General features: G+C 38.0%; 7 non-coding genes across 7 annotated transcripts; all 7 read right to left on the reverse strand.

Moving 5' to 3' along the window:
• Positions 1–3,896: 3,896 nt before the first annotated feature.
• TRNAY-GUA (transfer RNA tyrosine (anticodon GUA)) lies at positions 3,897–3,986 on the reverse strand. The gene is given in 2 exon segments: positions 3,897–3,932; positions 3,950–3,986. It is a non-coding gene; the product is annotated as a tRNA-Tyr (tRNA).
• Positions 3,987–4,977: 991 nt separating this feature from the next.
• On the reverse strand, positions 4,978–5,049 carry TRNAE-UUC (transfer RNA glutamic acid (anticodon UUC)). The gene has a single exon. It is a non-coding gene; the product is annotated as a tRNA-Glu (tRNA).
• Positions 5,050–12,683: 7,634 nt separating this feature from the next.
• On the reverse strand, positions 12,684–12,773 carry TRNAY-GUA (transfer RNA tyrosine (anticodon GUA)). Its single transcript is given in 2 exon segments — positions 12,684–12,719; positions 12,737–12,773. It is a non-coding gene; the product is annotated as a tRNA-Tyr (tRNA).
• Positions 12,774–15,980: 3,207 nt separating this feature from the next.
• TRNAF-GAA (transfer RNA phenylalanine (anticodon GAA)) lies at positions 15,981–16,053 on the reverse strand. Its single transcript has one exon. It is a non-coding gene; the product is annotated as a tRNA-Phe (tRNA).
• A 705-nt stretch (positions 16,054–16,758) lies between these two features.
• Positions 16,759–16,831, reverse strand: TRNAF-GAA (transfer RNA phenylalanine (anticodon GAA)). The gene has a single exon. It is a non-coding gene; the product is annotated as a tRNA-Phe (tRNA).
• A 1,483-nt stretch (positions 16,832–18,314) lies between these two features.
• On the reverse strand, positions 18,315–18,387 carry TRNAF-AAA (transfer RNA phenylalanine (anticodon AAA)). The gene has a single exon. It is a non-coding gene; the product is annotated as a tRNA-Phe (tRNA).
• Positions 18,388–19,092: 705 nt separating this feature from the next.
• TRNAF-GAA (transfer RNA phenylalanine (anticodon GAA)) lies at positions 19,093–19,165 on the reverse strand. The gene has a single exon. It is a non-coding gene; the product is annotated as a tRNA-Phe (tRNA).
• Between the last annotated feature and the right edge of the window lie 693 nt (positions 19,166–19,858).

The following is a 19,858-nucleotide window of genomic DNA, read 5'->3' on the forward strand; positions in this document are numbered from 1 at the left end:
CTGACCACTTGCAGATTTGTAAATGCCAATCCAGCAGGATAGGTAACAATGCAATAAATCCATGTGTGATGTCTGTAGGCCACTTTCCAAGAAGTGGAAAAGGTTCTCATTTCCATTTTAATGAGTTGCAAAGAGCTATGGAAAGTATCCCCAGTAACAGAACTCGTGTCTCTATCACCTGCCTCTGCACTGTACTTCAACAGAGCACAGAAACCATAATTGCCCTACTAGAGGCTCAGCAGCATGCAGGATGATTAACAGGCAGCAGAAATGAAAACAAGTTACAGTTTCTCTGACTATTAAAGATAAACAGCATGAGTCATGCATATTTCTGGGTATTTAATATGTCAGAAATTGCCCTCTAAAATTATATGAAAACTTTCCTTCGAGCCGGAGCTGAACCAGCGACCTAAGGATTTCTGTACCAATTTCCTCTACAGTCCTCCGCTCTACCAGCTGAGCTATCGAAGGATTGTGCTTTAGAGGATTTCTGATGTCATGTGCACTACATCTGACTGAGTGAAAACATAAACAGAATTGAATTATCCATAAAATAGAAAAATTGCTTGTCTAGATAAAGAGATCCACATTTTTATTTCTGGTCTACTTGCTCATCAAAAGTTGTAAAAATTGTCATATTTAATAATTGGTAATACATCATTAAAAGTTTGATTTTTATTTGTTCATTTTGAATTAATTAGCTTCAGAAATAGTTGGGAAAACAGCTTCCTTAGATTTTCCAACTGCAGACGCCTTTACGTTAAGATTAAAAATGCTGGAAAATTTTCAACCTCTTCTGCGTTCTCCAATTTAGCTTGACTTTTTTAATTGATGAAAATTTCAGAAATTGTGGTGACAAATTGTCAAACTTTTGCCCAGTGAGACAAAAATGGATTTCTAGTCAATGGTCCACGCTGCCACCACTATTTCTCACAGTACTCTCTGTTTTTACAATGCATCTTCTATGGGTTCAGATCCATGGGATTTCAGAAGTAATATTGTATTTCAGTTCCCATCCGTGGTGTCTTAAACCTGTCCTTTGTATGCTGATTAAGGAAAGTGGAGAAATTCTGGGCACAGAAGCAGACATTATTGGTTTGTAAGCATTTGCGTAGTCTAGTTTCATTCAGAACATCCCTACTGCACCATTAAAAAGTTGTGAACTCTCCCTGGAAACCCATTGATCCACAAGTTCAAGAGTTCTTTTTTTTCACATGAAGGATGTGTTACATATAAAATAGGGTTGTCCCACTCGAAATTTGGAAGATGGATGTTGAAATATGGGGTCAGACCAGTTCTGTCCTAATTTTGGATACAGAAATGTTGGGAGGTATATAAATACTGTGGATTTCACCACATCCCATTTATATAACCAAAGCACAGTTTCTCCTGGATTTTGTTGCTGAGATCAACAGAGCATTAAACAAGTGCTACTGTTGCTGCCATTCAAAAAAGCTTCAACTTCCCATACCGGGAGTCGAACCCGGGCCGCCTGGGTGAAAACCAGGAATCCAAACTGCTAGAAAATATGGGACTTTTCCGTTGAGTGTTTCAGCATAGCAGCAGAACAAATATATCATGCTTTGCTGTAATGTATCTTAACTCTCTGTGTATTTTATATTTAACCAGGTGGTGACATGGAGTGGGTTTGGCATGGCCTAAGATGACACTAATTTCATCATCACGCTCCAGACCACTCAGTGATCAGTGAGGTGGGCAATGTTTGATGATGTGATTTGCATCATCACGGCACGTCCCTGACCACTTGCAGATTTGTAAATGCCAATCCAGCAGCATAGGTAACAATGCAATAAATCCATGTGTGATGTCTGTAGGCCACTTTCCAAGAAGTGGAAAAGGTTCTCATTTCCATTTTAATGAGTTGCAAAGAGCTATGGAAAGTATCCCCAGTAACAGAACTCGTGTCTCTATCACCTGCCTCTGCACTGTACTTCAACAGAGCACAGAAACCATAATTGCCCTACTAGAGGCTCAGCAGCATGCAGGATGATTAACAGGCAGCAGAAATGAAAACAAGTTACAGTTTCTCTGACTATTAAAGATAAACAGCATGAGTCATGCATATTTCTGGGTATTTAATATGTCAGAAATTGCCCTCTAAAATTATATGAAAACTTTCCTTCGAGCCGGAGCTGAACCAGCGACCTAAGGATTTCTGTACCAATTTCCTCTACAGTCCTCCGCTCTACCAGCTGAGCTATCGAAGGATTGTGCTTTAGAGGATTTCTGATGTCATGTGCACTACATCTGACTGAGTGAAAACATAAACAGAATTGAATTATCCATAAAACAGAAAAATTGCTTGTTTAGATAAAGAGATCCACATTTTTATTTCTGGTCTACTTGCTCATCAAAAGTTGTAAAAATTGTCATATTTAATAATTGGTAAAACATCATTAAAAGTTTGATTTTTATTTGTTCATTTTGAATTAATTAGCTTCAGAAATAGTTGGGAAAACAGCTTCCTTAGATTTTCCAACTGCAGACGCCTTTACGTCAAGATTAAAAATGCTGGAAAATTTTCAACCTCTTCTGCGTTCTCCAATTTAGCTTGACTTTTTTAATTGATGAAAATTCCAGAAATTGTGGTGACAAATTGTCAAACTTTTGCCCAGTGAGACAAAAATGGATTTCTAGTCAATGGTCCACGCTGCCACCACTATTTCTCACAGTACTCTCTGTTTTTACAATGCATCTTCTATGGGTTCAGATCCATGGGATTTCAGAAGTAATATTGTATTTCAGTTCCCATCCGTGGTCTCTTAAACCTGTCCTTTGTATGCTGATTAAGGAAAGCGGAAAAATTCTGGGCACAGAAGCAGACATTATTGGTTTGTAAGCATTTGCATAGTCTAGTTTCATTCAGAACATCCCTACTGCACCATTAAAAAGTTGTGAACTCTCCCTGGAAACCCATTGATCCACAAGTTCAAGAGTTCTTTTTTTTCACATGAAGGATGTGTTACATATAAAATAGGGTTGTCCCACTCGAAATTTGGAAGATGGATGTTGAAATATGGGGTCAGACCAGTTCTGTCCTAATTTTGGATACAGAAATGTTGGGAGGTATATAAATACTGTGGATTTCACCACATCCCATTTCCATAACCAAAGCACAGTTTCTCCTGGATTTTGTTGCTGAGATCAACAGAGCATTAAACAAGTGGTACTGTTGCTGCCATTCAAAAAAGCGTCAACTTCCCATACTGGGAGTCGAACCCGGGCCACCTGGGTGAAAACCAGGAATACTAACCGCTAGACCATATGGGACTTTTCGGTTGAGTGTTTCAGCATAGCAGCAGAACAAATATATCATGCTTTGCTGTAATGTATCTTAACTCTCTGTGTATTTCATATTTAACCAGGTGGTGACATGGAGTGGGTTTGGCATGGCCTAAGATGACACTAATTTCATCATCACGCTCCAGACCACTCAGTGATCAGTTAGGTGGGCAATGTTTGATGATGTGATTTGCATCATCACGGCACGTCCCTGACCACTTGCAGATTTGTAAATGCCAATCCTGCAGGATAGGTAACAATGCAATAAATCCATGTGTGATGTCTGGAGGCCACTTTCCAAGAAGTGGAAAAGGTTCTCATTTCCATTTTAATGAGTTGCAAAGAGCTATGGAAAGTATCCCCAGTAACAGAACTCGTGTCTCTATCACCTGCCTCTGCACTGTACTTCAACAGAGCACAGAAACCATAATTGCCCTACTAGAGGCTCAGCAGCATGCAGGATGATTAACAGGCAGCAGAAATGAAAACAAGTTACAGTTTCTCTGACTATTAAAGATAAACAGCATGAGTCATGCATATTTCTGGGTATTTAATATGTCAGAAATTGCCCTCTAAAATGATATGAAAAACTTTCCTTCGAGCCGGAGTTGAACCAGCGACCTAAGGATTTCTGTACCAATTTCCTCTACAGTCCTCTGCTCTACCAGCTGAGCTATCGAAGGATTGTGCTTTAGAGGACTTCTGATGTCATGTGCACTACATCTGACTGAGTGAAAACACAAACAAAATTGAATTATCCTTAAAACAGAAAAATTGCTTGTCTAGATAAAGAGATCCACATTTTTATTTCTGGTCTACTTGCTCATCAAAAGTTGTAAAAATTGTCATATTTAATAATTGGTAATACATCATTAAAAGTTTGATTTTTATTTGTTCATTTTGAATTAATTAGCTTCAGAAATAGTTGGGAAAACAGCTTCCTTAGATTTTCAAACTGCAGACGGCTTTACGTCAAGATTAAAAATGCTGGAAAATTTTCAACCTCTTCTGCGTTCTCCAATTTAGCTTGACTTTTTTAATTGATGAAAATTCCAGAAATTGTGGTGACAAATTGTCAAACTTTTGCCCAGTGAGACAAAAATGGATTTCTAGTCAATGGTCCACGCTGCCACCACTATTTTTCACAGTCCTCTCTATTTTTACAATGCATCTTCTATGGGTTCAGATCCATGGGATTTCAGAAGTAATATTGTATTTCAGTTCCCATCCGTGGTCTCTTAAACCTGTCCTTTGTATGCTGATTAAGGAAAGCGGAGAAATTCTGGACACAGAAGCAGACATTATTGGTTTGTAAGCATTGGCGTAGTCTAGTTTCATTCAGAACATCCCTACTGCACCATTAAAAAGTTGTGAACTCTCCCTGGAAACCCATTGATCCACAAGTTCAAGAGTTCTTTTTTTTCACATGAAGGATGTGTTACATATAAAATAGGGTTGTCCCACTCGAAATTTGGAAGATGGATGTTGAAATATGGGGTCAGACCAGTTCTGTCCTCATTTTGGATACAGAAATGTTGGGAGGTATATAAATACTGTGGATTTGACCACATCCCATTTCCATAACCAAAGCACAGTTTCTCCTGGATTTTGTTGCTGAGATCAACAGAGCATTAAACAAGTGGTACTGTTGCTGCCATTCAAAAAAGCTTCAACTTCCCATACCGGGAGTCGAACCCGGGCCGCCTGGGTGAAAACCAGGAATCCTAACTGCTAGACCATATGGGACTTTTCTGTTGAGTGTTTCAGCATAGCAGCAGAACAAATATATCATGCTTTGCTGTAATGTATCTTAACTCTCTGTGTATTTCATATTTAACCAGGTGGTGACATGGAGTGGGTTTGGCATGGCCTAAGATGACACTAATTTCATCATCACGCTCCAGACCACTCAGTGATCAGTGAGGTGGGCAATGTTTGATGATGTGATTTGCATCATCACGGCACGTCCCTGACCACTTGCAGATTTGTAAATGCCAATCCAGCAGGATAGGTAACAATGCAATAAATCCATGTGTGATGTCTGGAGGCCACTTTCCAAGAAGTGGAAAAGGTTCTCATTTCCATTTTAATGAGTTGCAAAGAGCTATGGAAAGTATCCCCAGTAACAGAACTCGTGTCTCTATCACCTGCCTCTGCACTGTACTTCAACAGAGCACAGAAACCATAATTGCCCTACTAGAGGCTCAGCAGCATGCAGGATGATTAACAGGCAGCAGACATGAAAACAAGTTACAGATTCTCTGACTATTAAAGATAAACAGCATGAGTCATGCATATTTCTGGGTATTTAATATGTCAGAAATTGCCCTCTAAAATGATATGAAAAACTTCCCTTCGAGCTGGAGATGAACCAGCGACCTAAGGATTTCTGTACCAATTTCCTCTACAGTCCTCCGCTCTACCAGCTGAGCTATCAAAGGATTGTGCTTTAGAGGACTTCTGATGTCATGTGCACTACATCTGACTGAGTGAAAACACAAACAAAATTGAATTATCCTTAAAACAGAAAAATTGCTTGTCTTGATAAAGAGATCCACATTTTTATTTCTGGTCTACTTGCTCATCAAAAGTTGTAAAAATTGTCATATTTAATAATTGGTAATACATCATTAAAAGTTTGATTTTTATTTGTTCATTTTGAATTAATTAGCTTCAGAAATAGTTGGGAAAACAGCTTCCTTAGATTTTCCAACTGCAGACGCCTTTCCGTCAAGATTAAAAATGCTGGAAAATTTTCGCCCTCTTCTGCGTTCTCCAATTTAGCTTGACTTTTTTCATTGATGAAAATTCCAGAAATTGTGGTGACAAATTGTCAAACTTTTGCCCAGTGAGACAAAAATGGATTTCTAGTCAATGGTCCACGCTGCCACCACTATTTCTCACAGTACTCTCTGTTTTTACAATGCATCTTCTATGGGTTCAGATCCATGGGATTTCAGAAGTAATATTGTATTTCAGTTCCCATCCATGGTCTCTTAAACCTGTCCTTTGTATGCTGATTAAGGAAAGCGGAGAAATTCTGGGCACAGAAGCAGACATTATTGGTTTATAAGCAATTGCGTAGTCTAGTTTCATTCAGAACATCCCTACTGCACCATTAAAAAGTTGTGAACTCTCCCTGGAAACCCATTGATCCACAAGTTCAAGAGTTCTTTTTTTTCACATGAAAGATGTGTTACATATAAAATAGGGTTGTCCCACTCGAAATTTGGAAGATGGATGTTGAAATATGGGGTCAGACCAGTTCTGTCCTAATTTTGGATACAGAAATGTTGGGAGGTATATAAATCCTGTGGATTTGACCACATCCCATTTCCATAACCAAAGCACAGTTTCTCCTGGATTTTGTTGCTGAGATCAACAGAGCATTAAACAAGTGGTACTGTTGCTGCCATTCAAAAAAGCTTCAACTTCCCATACAGGGAGTCGAACGCGGGCCGCCTGGGTGAAAACCAGGAATCCTAACTGCTAGACCATATGGGACTTTTCCGTTGAGTGTTTCAGCATAGCAGCAGAACAAATATATCATGCTTTGCTGTAATGTATCTTAACTCTCTGTGTATTTCATATTTAACCAGGTGGTGACATGGAGTGTGTTTGGCATGGCCTAAGATGACACTAATTTCATCATCACGCTCCAGACCACTCAGTGATCAGTGAGGTGGGCAATGTTTGATGATGTGATTTGCATCATCACGGCACGTCCCTGACCACTTGCAGATTTGTAAATGCCAATCCAGCAGGATAGGTAACAATGCAATAAATCCATGTGTGATGTCTGGAGGCCACTTTCCAAGAAGTGGAAAAGGTTCTCATTTCCATTTTAATGAGTTGCAAAGAGCTATGGAAAGTATCCCCAGTAACAGAACTCATGTCTCTATCACCTGCCTCTGCACTGTACTTCAACAGAGCACAGAAACCATAATTGCCCTACTAGAGGCTCAGCAGCATGCAGGATGATTAACAGGCAGCGGAAATGAAAACAAGTTACAGTTTCTCTGACTATTAAAGATAAACAGCATGAGTCATGCATATTTCTGGGTATTTAATATGTCAGAAATTGCCCTCTAAAATGATATGAAAAACTTTCCTTCGAGCCAGAGTTGAACCAGCGACCTAAGGATTTCTGTACCAATTTCCTCTACAGTCCTCCGCTCTACCAGCTAAGCTATCAAAGGATTGTGCTTTAGAGGACTTCTGATGTCATGTGCACTACATCTGACTGAGTGAAAACACAAACAAAATTGAATTATCCTTAAAACAGAAAAATTGCTTGTCTAGATAAAGAGATCCACATTTTTATTTCTGGTCTACTTGCTCATCAAAAGTTGTAAAAATTGTCATATTTAATAATTGGTAATACATCATTAAAAGTTTGATTTTTATTTGTTCATTTTGAATTAATTAGCTTCAGAAATAGTTGGGAAAACAGCTTCCTTAGATTTTCCAACTGCAGACGCCTTTACGTCAAGATTAAAAATGCTGGAAAATTTTCGCCCTCTTCTGCGTTCTCCAATTTAGCTTGACTTTTTTCATTGATGAAAATTCCAGAAATTGTGGTGACAAATTGTCAAACTTTTGCCCAGTGAGACAAAAATGGATTTCTAGTCAATGGTCCACGCTGCCACCACTATTTCTCACGTACTCTCTGTTTTTACAATGCATCTTCTATGGGTTCAGATCCATGGGATTTCAGAAGTAATATTGTATTTCAGTTCCCATCCGTGGTCTCTTAAACCTGTCCTTTGTATGCTGATTAAGGAAAGCGGAGAAATTCTGGACACAGAAGCAGACATTATTGGTTTGTAAGCATTTGCGTAGTCTAGTTTCATTCAGAACATCCCTACTGCACCATTAAAAAGTTGTGAACTCTCCCTGGAAACCCATTGATCCACAAGTTCAAGAGTTCTTTTTTTTCACATGAAGGATGTGTTACATATAAAATAGGGTTGTCCCACTCGAAATTTGGAAGATGGATGTTGAAATATGGGGTCAGACCAGTTCTGTCCTAATTTTGGATACAGAAATGTTGGGAGGTATATAAATACTGTGGATTTCACCACATCCCATTTCCATAACCAAAGCACAGTTTCTCCTGGATTTTGTTGCTGAGATCAACAGAGCATTAAACAAGTGGTACTGTTGCTGCCATTCAAAAAAGCTTCAACTTCCCATACCGGGAGTCGAATCCGGGCCGCCTGGGTGAAAACCAGGAATCCTAACTGCTAGACCATATGGGACTTTTCCGTTGAGTGTTTCAGCATAGCAGCAGAACAAATATATCATGCTTTGCTGTAATGTATCTTAACTCTGTGTATTTCATATTTAACCAGGTGGTGACATGGAGTGGGTTTGGCATGGCCTAAGATGACACTAATTTCATCATCACGCTCCAGACCACTCAGTGATCAGTTAGGTGGGCAATGTTTGATGATGTGATTTGCATCATCACGGCATGTCCCTGACCACTTGCAGATTTGTAAATGCCAATCCAGCAGGATAGGTAACAATGCAATAAATCCATGTGTGATGTCTGTAGGCCACTTTCCAAGAAGTGGAAAAGGTTCTCATTTCCATTTTAATGAGTTGCAAAGAGCTATGGAAAGTATCCCTAGTAACAGAACTCGTGTCTCTATCACCTGCCTCTGCACTGTACTTCAACAGAGCACAGAAACCATAATTGCCCTACTAGAGGCTCAGCAGCATGCAGGATGATTAACAGGCAGCAGAAATGAAAACAAGTTACAGTTTCTCTGACTATTAAAGATAAACAGCATGAGTCGTGCATATTTCTGGGTATTTAATATGTCAGAAATTGCCCTCTAAAATTATATGAAAAACTTTCCTTTGAGGTGGAGTTGAACCAGCGACCTAAGGATTTCTGTACCAATTTCCTCTACATTCCTCTGCTCTACCAGCTGAGCTATTGAAGGATTGTGCTTTAGAGAGTTTCTGATGTCATGTGCACTACATCTGACTGAGTGAAAACACAAACAGAATTGAATATTCCATAAAACAGAAAAATTGCTTGTCTAGATAAAGAGATCCACATTTTTATTTCTGGTCTACTTGCTCATCAAAAGTTGTAAAAATTGTCATATTTAATAATTGGTAATACATCATTAAAAGTTTGATTTTTATTTGTTCATTTTGAATTAATTAGCTTCAGAAATAGTTGGGAAAACAGCTTCCTTAGATTTTCCAACTGCAGACGCCTTTACGTCAAGATTAAAAATGCTGGAAAATTTTCAACCTCTTCTGCGTTCTCCAATTTAGCTTGCCTTTTTTAATTGATGAAAATTCCAGAAATTGTGGTGACAAATTGTCAAACTTTTGCCCAGTGAGACAAAAATGGATTTCTAGTCAATGGTCCACGCTGCCACCACTATTTCTCACAGTACTCTCTGTTTTCACAATGCATCTTCTATGGGTTCAGATCCATGGGATTTCAGAAGTAATATTGTATTTCAGTTCCCATCCGTGGTGTCTTAAACCTGTCCTTTGTATGCTGATTAAGGAAAGCGGAGAAATTCTGGGCACAGAAGCAGACATTATTGGTTTGTAAGCATTTGCGTAGTCTAGTTTCATTCAGAACATCCCTACTGCACCATTAAAAAGTTGTGAACTCTCCCTGGAAACCCATTGATCCACAAGTTCAAGAGTTCTTTTTTTTCACATGAAGGATGTGTTACATATAAAATAGGGTTGTCCCACTCGAAATTTGGAAGATGGATGTTGAAATATGGGGTCAGACCAGATCTGTCCTAATTTTGGATACAGAAATGTTGGGAGGTATATAAATACTGTGGATTTGACCACATCCCATTTCCATAACCAAAGCACAGTTTCTCCTGGATTTTGTTGCTGAGATCAACAGAGCATTATACAAGTGGTACTGTTGCTGCCATTCAAAAAAGCTTCCACTTCCCTTACCAGGAGTCAAACCCGGGCCGCCTGGGTGAAAGCCAGGAATCCTAACTGCTAGACCATATGGGACTTTTCCGTTGAGTGTTTCAGCATAGCAGCAGAACAAATATATCATGCTTTGCTGTAATGTATCTTAACTCTCTGTGTATTTCATATTTAACCAGGTGGTGACATGGAGTGGGTTTGGCATGGCCTAAGATGACACTAATTTCATCATCACGCTCCAGACCACTCAGTGATCAGTGAGGTGGGCAATGTTTGATGATGTGATTTGCATCATCACGGCACGTCCCTGACCACTTGCAGATTTGTAAATGCCAATCCAGCAGGATAGGTAACAATGCAATAAATCAATGTGTGATGTCTGGAGGCCACTTTCCAAGAAGTGGAAAAGGTTCTCATTTCTATTTTAATGAGTTGCAAAGAGCTATGGAAAGTATCCCCAGTAACAGAACTCGTGTCTCTATCACCTGCCTCTGCACTGTACTTCAACAGAGCACAGAAACCATAATTGCCCTACTAGAGGCTCAGCAGCATGCAGGATGATTAACAGGCAGCAGATATGAAAACAAGTTACAGTTTCTCTGACTATTAAAGATAAACAGCATGAGTCATGCATATTTCTGGGTATTTAATATGTCAGAAATTGCCCTCTAAAATGATATGAAAAACTTTCCTTTGAGCCGGAGTTGAACCAGCGACCTAAGGATTTCTGTACCAATTTCCTCTACAGTCCTCCGCTCTACCAGCTGAGCTATCGAAGGATTGTGCTTTAGAGAATTTCTGATGTCATGTGCACTACATCTGACTGAGTGAAAACACAAACAGAATTGAAATATACATAAAACAGAAAAATTGCTTGTCTAGATAAAGTGATCCACATTTTTATTTCTGGTCTACTTGCTCATCAAAAGTTGTAAAAATTGTCATATTTAATAATTGGTAATACATCATTAAAAGTTTGATTTTTATTTGTTCATTTTGAATTAATTAGCTTCAGAAATAGTTGGGAAAACAGCTTCCTTAGATTTTCCAACTGCAGACGCCTTTACGTCAAGATTAAAAATGCTGGAAAATTTTCAACCTTTTCTGCGTTCTCCAATTTAGCTTGACTTTTTTAATTGATGAAAATTCCAGAAATTGTGGTGACAAATTGTCAAACTTTTGCCCAGTGAGACAAAAATAGATTTCTAGTCAATGGTCCACGCTGCCACCACTATTTCTCACAGTACTCTCTGTTTTTACAATGCATCTTCTATGGGTTCAGATCCATGGGATTTCAGAAGTAATATTGTATTTCAGTTCCCATCCGTGGTGTCTTAAACCTGTCCTTTGTATGCTGATTAAGGAAAGCGGAGAAATTCTGGGCACAGTAGCAGACATTATTGGTTTATAAGCATTTGCGTAGTCTAGTTTCATTCAGAACATCCCTACTGCACCATTAAAAAGTTGTGAACTCTCCCTGGAAACCCATTGATCCACAAGTTCAAGAGTTCTTTTTTTTCACATGAAGGATGTGTTACATATAAAATAGGGTTGTCCCACTCGAAATTTGGAAGATGGATGTTGAAATATGGGGTCAGACCAGTTCTGTCCTAATTTTGGATACAGAAATGTTGGGAGGTATATAAATACTGTGGATTTTACCACATCCCATTTCCATAACCAAAGCACAGTTTCTCCTGGATTTTGTTGCTGAGATCAACAGAGCATTAAACAAGTGGTACTGTTGCTGCCATTCAAAAAAGCTTCAACTTCCCATACTGGGAGTCGAACCCGGGCCACCTGGGTGAAAACCAGGAATCCTAACTGCTAGACCATATGGGACTTTTCTGTTGAGTGTTTCAGCATAGCAGCAGAACAAATATATCATGCTTTGCTGTAATGTATCTTAACTCTCTGTGTATTTCATATTTAACCAGGTGGTGACATGGAGTGGGTTTGGCATGGCCTAAGATGACACTAATTTCATCATCACGCTCCAGACCACTCAGTGATCAGTGAGGTGGGCAATGTTTGATGATGTGATTTGCATCATCACGGCACATCCCTGACCACTTGCAGATTTGTAAATGCCAATCCAGCAGGATAGGTAACAATGCAATAAATCCATGTGTGATGTCTGTAGGCCACTTTCCAAGAAGTGGAAAAGGTTCTCATTTCCATTTTAATGAGTTGCAAAGAGCTATGGAAAGTATCCCCAGTAACAGAACTCGTGTCTCTATCACCTGCCTCTGCACTGTACTTCAACAGAGCACAGAAACCATAATTGCCCTATTAGAGGCTCAGCAGCATGCAGGATGATTAACAGGCAGCAGAAATGAAAACAAGTTACAGTTTCTCTGACTATTAAAGATAAACAGCATGAGTCATGCATATTTCTGGGTATTTAATATGTCAGAAATTGCCTTCTAAAATGATATGAAAAACTTTCCTTCGAGCCGGAGTTGAACCAGCGACCTAAGGATTTCTGTACCAATTTCCTCTACAGTCCTCCGCTCTACCAGCTGAGCTATCGAAGGATTGTGCTTTAGAGGATTTCTGATGTCATGTGCACTACATCTGACTGAGTGAAAACACAAACAAAATTGAATTATCCATAAAACAGAAAAATTGCTTGTCTAGATAAAGAGATCCACATTTTTATTTCTGGTCTACTTGCTCATCAAAAGTTGTAAAAATTGTCATATTTAATAATTGGTAATACATCATTAAAAGTTTTATTTTTATTTGTTCATTTTGAATTAATTAGCTTCAGAAATAGTTGGGAAAACAGCTTCCTTAGATTTTCCAACTGCAGACGCCTTTACGTCAAGATTAAAAATGCTGGAAAATTTTCAACCTCTTCTGCATTCTCCAATTTAGCTTGACTTTTTTAATTGATGAAAATTCCAGAAATTGTGGTGACAAATTGTCAAACTTTTGCCCAGTGAGACAAAAATGGATTTCTAGTCAATGGTCCACGCTGCCACCACTATTTCTCACAGTACTCTCTGTTTTTACATTGCATCTTCTATGTGTTCAGATCCATGGGATTTCAGAAGTAATATTGTATTTCAGTTCACATCCGTAGTCTCTTAAACCTGTCTTTTATATGCTGATTAAGGAAAGAGGAGAAATTCTGGGCACAGAAGCAGACATTATTGGTTAATAAGCATTTGCGTAGTCTAGTTTTATTCAGAACATCCCTACTGCACCATTAAAAAGTTGTGAACTCTCCCTGGAAACCCATTGATCCACAAGTTCAAGAGTTCTTTTTTTTCACATGAAGGATGTGTTACATATAAAATAGGGTTGTCCCACTCGAAATTTGGAAGATGGATGTTGAAATATGGGGTCAGACCAGTTCTGTCCTAATTTTGGATACAGAAATGTTGGGAGGTATATAAATCCTGTGGATTTGACTACATCCCATTTCCATAACCAAAGCACAGTTTCTCCTGGATTTTGTTGCTGAGATCAACAGAGCAGGCATTAAACAAGTGGTACTGTTGCTGCCATTCAAAAAAGCTTCAACTTCCCATACCGGAAGTCAAACCCGGGCCGCCTGGGTGAAAACCAGGAATCCTAACTGCTAGACCATATGGGACTTTTCCATTGAGTGTTTCAGCATAGCAGCAGAACAAATATATCATGCTTTGCTGTAATGTATCTTAACTCTCTGTGTATTACATATTTAACCAGGTGGTGACATGGAGTGGGTTTGGCATGGCCTATGATGACACTAATTTCATCATCACGCTCCAGACCACTCAGTGATCAGTGAGGTGGGCAATGTTTGATGATGTGATTTGCATCATCACGGCACGTCCCTGACCACTTGCAGATTTGTAAATGCCAATCCAGCAGGATAGGTAACAATGCAATAAATCCATGTGTGATGTCTGGAGGCCACTTTCCAAGAAGTGGAAAAGGTTCTCATTTCCATTTTAATGAGTTGCAAAGAGCTATGGAAAGTATTCCCAGTAACAGAACTCGTGTCTCTATCACCTGCCTCTGCACTGTACTTCAACAGAGCACAGAAACCATAATTGCCCTACTAGAGGCTCAGCAGCATGCAGGATGATTAACAGGCAGCAGAAATGAACACAAGTTACGGATGACATTATGGAATTTCATCTTGAAATTACTTCCAGTTCGAGCTTTTCACTTCAAAAAACACCTGTTCAAACATGCCAAAACCCAGGATTGAACCAGGGACCTTCAGATCTTCAGTCTAACGCTTTCCCAGCTGAGCTATTTCAGCCAGCTTGGAAGAAGAATGTATTCACAATTTCGGATTACTGTAATGATTTCAAATGAATAAGCTTTAATTAGCTACAGGTACTTTCTCATTCTAAATTTCATTGGAATTTAAGGTGAGTCCATGAAAATCATGAACACCTTAGTATCTGCTGCTGCATTGCAGGTAAGTATTGTTAATTTTAGTTTTATTGTTCAGTGGAAGGCTAGGGCTCATTAATCTTCTCTCCTGTAGTAGAAGAGAGAGAAAGCCCCAGAAATTGAAAGCCAACAATCCTTTGGATCTTCAACCTAACTTTCTCCAAACTGAGTCATGCCAGGAAGATTACACAAGGTTATATAACAGTTTTTCCTTTCATCATGATTGCTTTGAATGTAAACATAGCATTCCATAGCAGTTTTTATACTGTATGTTCACCCATCACAAAACCTTTATTTTATAATAGAAGCATTGATGCAAAATGCTGAGAAATTTTATCATTGAGATAATTACAATTGCATAAAGAGTCAAGCCCGGACTACTGAAATCATGGACACTTTTTATCCTGTATTTCTGGACAGTGTTATTAAATGAAATGTTCTGATTATTTGAAAGATGGGGCTGAATATTCTTCTTTGCTAAGAAAAATTGGTGGATGACATTATGGAATTTCATCTTGAAATTACTTCCAGTTCGAGCTTTTCACTTCAAAAAACACTTGTTCAAACATGCCGAAACCCAGGATCGAACCAGGGACCTTTAGATGTTCAGTCCAATGCTCTCCCAGCTGAGCTATTTCAGCCAGCTTGGAAGATGAATGTATTTACAATTTCAGATTACTATAATGATTTCAAATGAATAAGCTTTAATTAGCTACAGGTACTTTCTCATTCTAAATTTCATTGGAATTTAAGGTGAGTCCATGAAAATCATGAACACCTTAGTATCTGCTGCTGCATTGCAGGTAAGTATTGTTAATTTTAGTTTTATTGTTCAGTGGAAGGCTAGGGCTCATTAATCTTCTCTCCTGTAGTAGAAGAGAGAGAAAGCCCCAGAAATTGAAAGCCAACAATCCTTTGGATCTTCAACCTAACTTTCTCCAAACTGAGTCATGCCAGGAAGATTACACAAGGTTATATAACAGTTTTTCCTTTCATCATGATTGCTTCGAATGTAAACATAGCATTTCATAGCAGTTTTTATACTGTATGTTCACCCATCACAAAACCTTTATTTTATAATAGAAGCATTGATGCAAAATGCTGAGAAATTTTATCATTGAGATAATTACAATTGCATAAAGAGTCAAGCCCAGACTACTGAAATCATGGACACTTTTTATCCTGTATTTTTGGACAGTGTTATTAAATGAAATGTTCTGATTATTTGAAAGATGGGGCTGAATATTCTTCTTTGCTAAGAAAAATTGGTGAATGACATTATGGAATTTCATCTTGAAATTACTTCCAGTTCAAGCTTTTCCCTTCAAAAAACACCTGTTCAAACATGCCGAAACCCGGGATCGAACCAGGGACCTTTAGATCTTCAGTCTAACGCTCTCCCAGCTGAGCTATTTCGGCCAGCTTGGAAGATGAATGTATTTACAATTTCAGATTACTATAATGATTTCAAATGAATAAGCTTTAATTAGCTACAGGTACTTTCTCATTCTAAATTTCATTGGAATTTAAGGTGAGTCCATGAAAATCCTGAACACCTTAGTATCTGCTGCTGCATTGCAGGTAAGTATTGTTAATTTTAGTTTTATTGTTCAGTGGAAGGCTAGGGCTCATTAATCTTCTCTCCTTTAGTAGAAGAGAGAGAAAGCCCCAGAAATTGAAAGCCAACAATCCTTTGGATCTTCAACCTAACTTTCTCCAAACTGAGTCATGCCAGGAAGATTACACAAGGTTATATAACAGTTTTTCCTTTCATCTTGATTGCTTCGAATGTAAACATAGCATTTCATAGCAGTTTTTATACTGTATGTTCACCCATCACAAAACCTTTATTTTATAATAGAAGCATTGATGCAAAATGCTGAGAAATTTTATCATTGAGATAATTACAATTGCATAAAGAGTCAAGCCCAGACTACTGAAATCATGGACACTTTTTACCCTGTATTTTTGGACAGTGTTATTAAATGAAATGTTCTGATTATTTGAAAGATGGGGCTGAATATTCTTCTTTGCTAAGAAAAATTGGTGAATGACATTATGGAATTTCATCTTGAAATTACTTCCAGTTCAAGCTTTTCCCTTCAAAAAACACCTGTTCAAACATGCCGAAACCCGGGATCGAACCAGGGACCTTTAGATCTTCAGTCTAACGCTCTCCCAGCTGAGCTATTTCGGCCAGCTTGGAAGATGAATGTATTCACAATTTCGGATTACTATAATGATTTCAAATGAATAAGCTTTAATTAGCTACAGGTACTTTCTCATTCTAAATTTCATTGGAATTTAAGGTGAGTCCATGAAAATCCTGAACACCTTAGTATCTGCTGCTGCATTGCAGGTAAGTATTGTTAATTTTAGTTTTATTGTTCAGTGGAAGGCTAGGGCTCATTAATCTTCTCTCCTTTAGTAGAAGAGAGAGAAAGCCCCAGAAATTGAAAGCCAACAATCCTTTGGATCTTCAACCTAACTTTCTCCAAACTGAGTCATGCCAGGAAGATTACACAAGGTTATATAACAGTTTTTCCTTTCATCTTGATTGCTTCGAATGTAAACATAGCATTTCATAGCAGTTTTTATACTGTATGTTCACCCATCACAAAACCTTTATTTTATAATAGAAGCATTGATGCAAAATGCTGAGAAATTTTATCATTGAGATAATTACAATTGCATAAAGAGTCAAGCCCGGACTACTGAAATCATGGACACTTTTTACCCTGTATTTTTGGACAGTGTTATTAAATGAAATGTTCTGATTATTTGAAAGATGGGGCTGAATTTTCTTCTTTGCTAAGAAAAATTGGTGAATGACATTATGGAATTTCATCTTGAAATTACTTCCAGTTCGAGCTTTTCACTTTAAAAAACACCTGTTCAAACATGCCGAAACCCGGGATCAAACCAGGGACCTTTAGATCTTCAGTCTAACGCTCTCCCAGCTGAGCTATTTCAGCCAGCTTGGAAGATGAACGTATTCACAATTTCGGATTACTATAATGATTTCAAATGAATAAGCTTTAATTAGCTACAGGTACTTTCTCATTCTAAATTTCATTGGAATTTAAGGTGAGTCCATGAAAATCCTGAACACCTTAGTATCTGCTGCTGCATTGCAGGTAAGTATTGTTAATTTTAGTTTAATTGTTCAGTGGAAGGCTAGGGCTCATTAATCTTCTCTCCTTTACTAGAAGAGAGAGAAAGCCCCAGAAATTGAAAGCCAACAACATTTTGGATCTTCAACCTAACTTTCTCCAAACTGAGTCATGCCAGGAAGATTACACAAGGTTATATAACAGTTTTTCCTTTCATCATGATTGCTTCGAATGTAAACATAGCATTTCATAGCAGTTTTTATACTGTATGTTCACCCATCACAAAACCTTTATTTTATAATAGAAGCATTGATGCAAAATGCTGAGAAATTTTATCATTGAGATAATTACAATTGCATAAAGAGTCAAGCCCGGACTACTGAAATCATGGACACTTTTTATCGTGTATTTCTGGACAGTGTTATTAAATGAAATGTTCTGATTATTTGAAAGATGGGGCTGAATATTCTTCTTTGCTAAGAAAAATTGGTGGATGACATTATGGAATTTCATCTTGAAATTACTTCCAGTTCGAGCTTTTCACTTCAAAAAACACCTGTTCAAACATGCCGAAACCCGGTATCGAACCAGGGACCTTTAGATCTTTAGTCTAACGCTCTCCCAGCTGAGCTATTTCGACCAGCTTGGAAGATGAATGTATTCACAATTTCGGATTACTATAATGATTTCAAATGAATAAGCTTTAATTAGCTACAGGTACTTTCTCATTCTAAATTTCATTGGAATTTAAGGTGAGTCCATGAAAATCATGAACACCTTAGTATCTGCTGCTGCATTGCAGGTAAGTATTGTTAATTTTAGTTTTATTATTCAGTGGAAGGCTAGGGCTCATTAATCTTCTCTCCTGTAGTAGAAGAGAGAGAAAGCCCCAGAAATTGAAAGCCAACAATCCTTTGGATCTTCAACCTAACTTTCTCCAAACTGAGTCATGCCAGGAAGATTACACAAGGTTATATAACAGTTTTTCCTTTCATCATGATTGCTTCGAATGTAAACATAGCATTTCATAGCAGTGTTTATACTGTATGTTCACCCATCACAAAACCTTTATTTTATAATAGAAGCATTGATGCAAAATGCTGAGAAATTTTATCATTGAGATAATTACAATTGCATAAAGAGTCAAGCCCGGACTATTGAAATCATGGACACTTTTTATCCTGTATTTCTGGACAGTGTTATTAAATGAAATGTTCTGATTATTTGAAAGATGGGGCTGAATATTCTTCTTTGCTAAGAAAAATTGGTGGATGACATTATGGAATTTCATCTTGAAATTACTTCCAGTTCGAGCTTTTCACTTCAAAAAACACCTGTTCAAACATGCCGAAACCTGGGATCGAACCAGGGACCTTTAGATCTTCAGTCTAACGCTCTCCCAGCTGAGCTATTTCGGCCAGCTTGGAAGATGAATGTATTCACAATTTCGGATTACTATAATGATTTTAAATGAATAAGCTTTAATTAGCTACAGGTACTTTCTCATTCTAAATTTCATTGGAATTTAAGGTGAGTCCATGAAAATCCTGAACACCTTAGTATCTGCTGCTGCATTGCAGGTAAGTATTGTTAATTTTAGTTTTATTGTTCAGTGGAAGGCTAGGGCTCATTAATCTTCTCTCCTTTAGTAGAAGAGAGAGAAAGCCCCAGAAATTGAAAGCCAACAATCCTTTGGATCTTCAACCTAACTTTCTCCAAACTGAGTCATGCCAGGAAGATTACACAAGGTTATATAACAGTTTTTCCTTTCATCTTGATTGCTTCGAATGTAAACATAGCATTTCATAGCAGTTTTTATACTGTATGTTCACCCATCACAAAACCTTTATTTTATAATAGAAGCATTGATGCAAAATGCTGAGAAATTTTATCATTGAGATAATTACAATTGCATAAAGAGTCAAGCCCGGACTACTGAAATCATGGACACTTTTTACCCTGTATTTTTGGACAGTGTTATTAAATGAAATGTTCTGATTATTTGAAAGATGGGGCTGAATTTTCTTCTTTGCTAAGAAAAATTGGTGAATGACATTATGGAATTTCATCTTGAAATTACTTCCAGTTCGAGCTTTTCACTTTAAAAAACA

This window comes from Mixophyes fleayi, chromosome 3 (genome assembly GCF_038048845.1).
Source record: "Mixophyes fleayi isolate aMixFle1 chromosome 3, aMixFle1.hap1, whole genome shotgun sequence".
NCBI lineage: Eukaryota > Metazoa > Chordata > Amphibia > Anura > Limnodynastidae > Mixophyes > Mixophyes fleayi.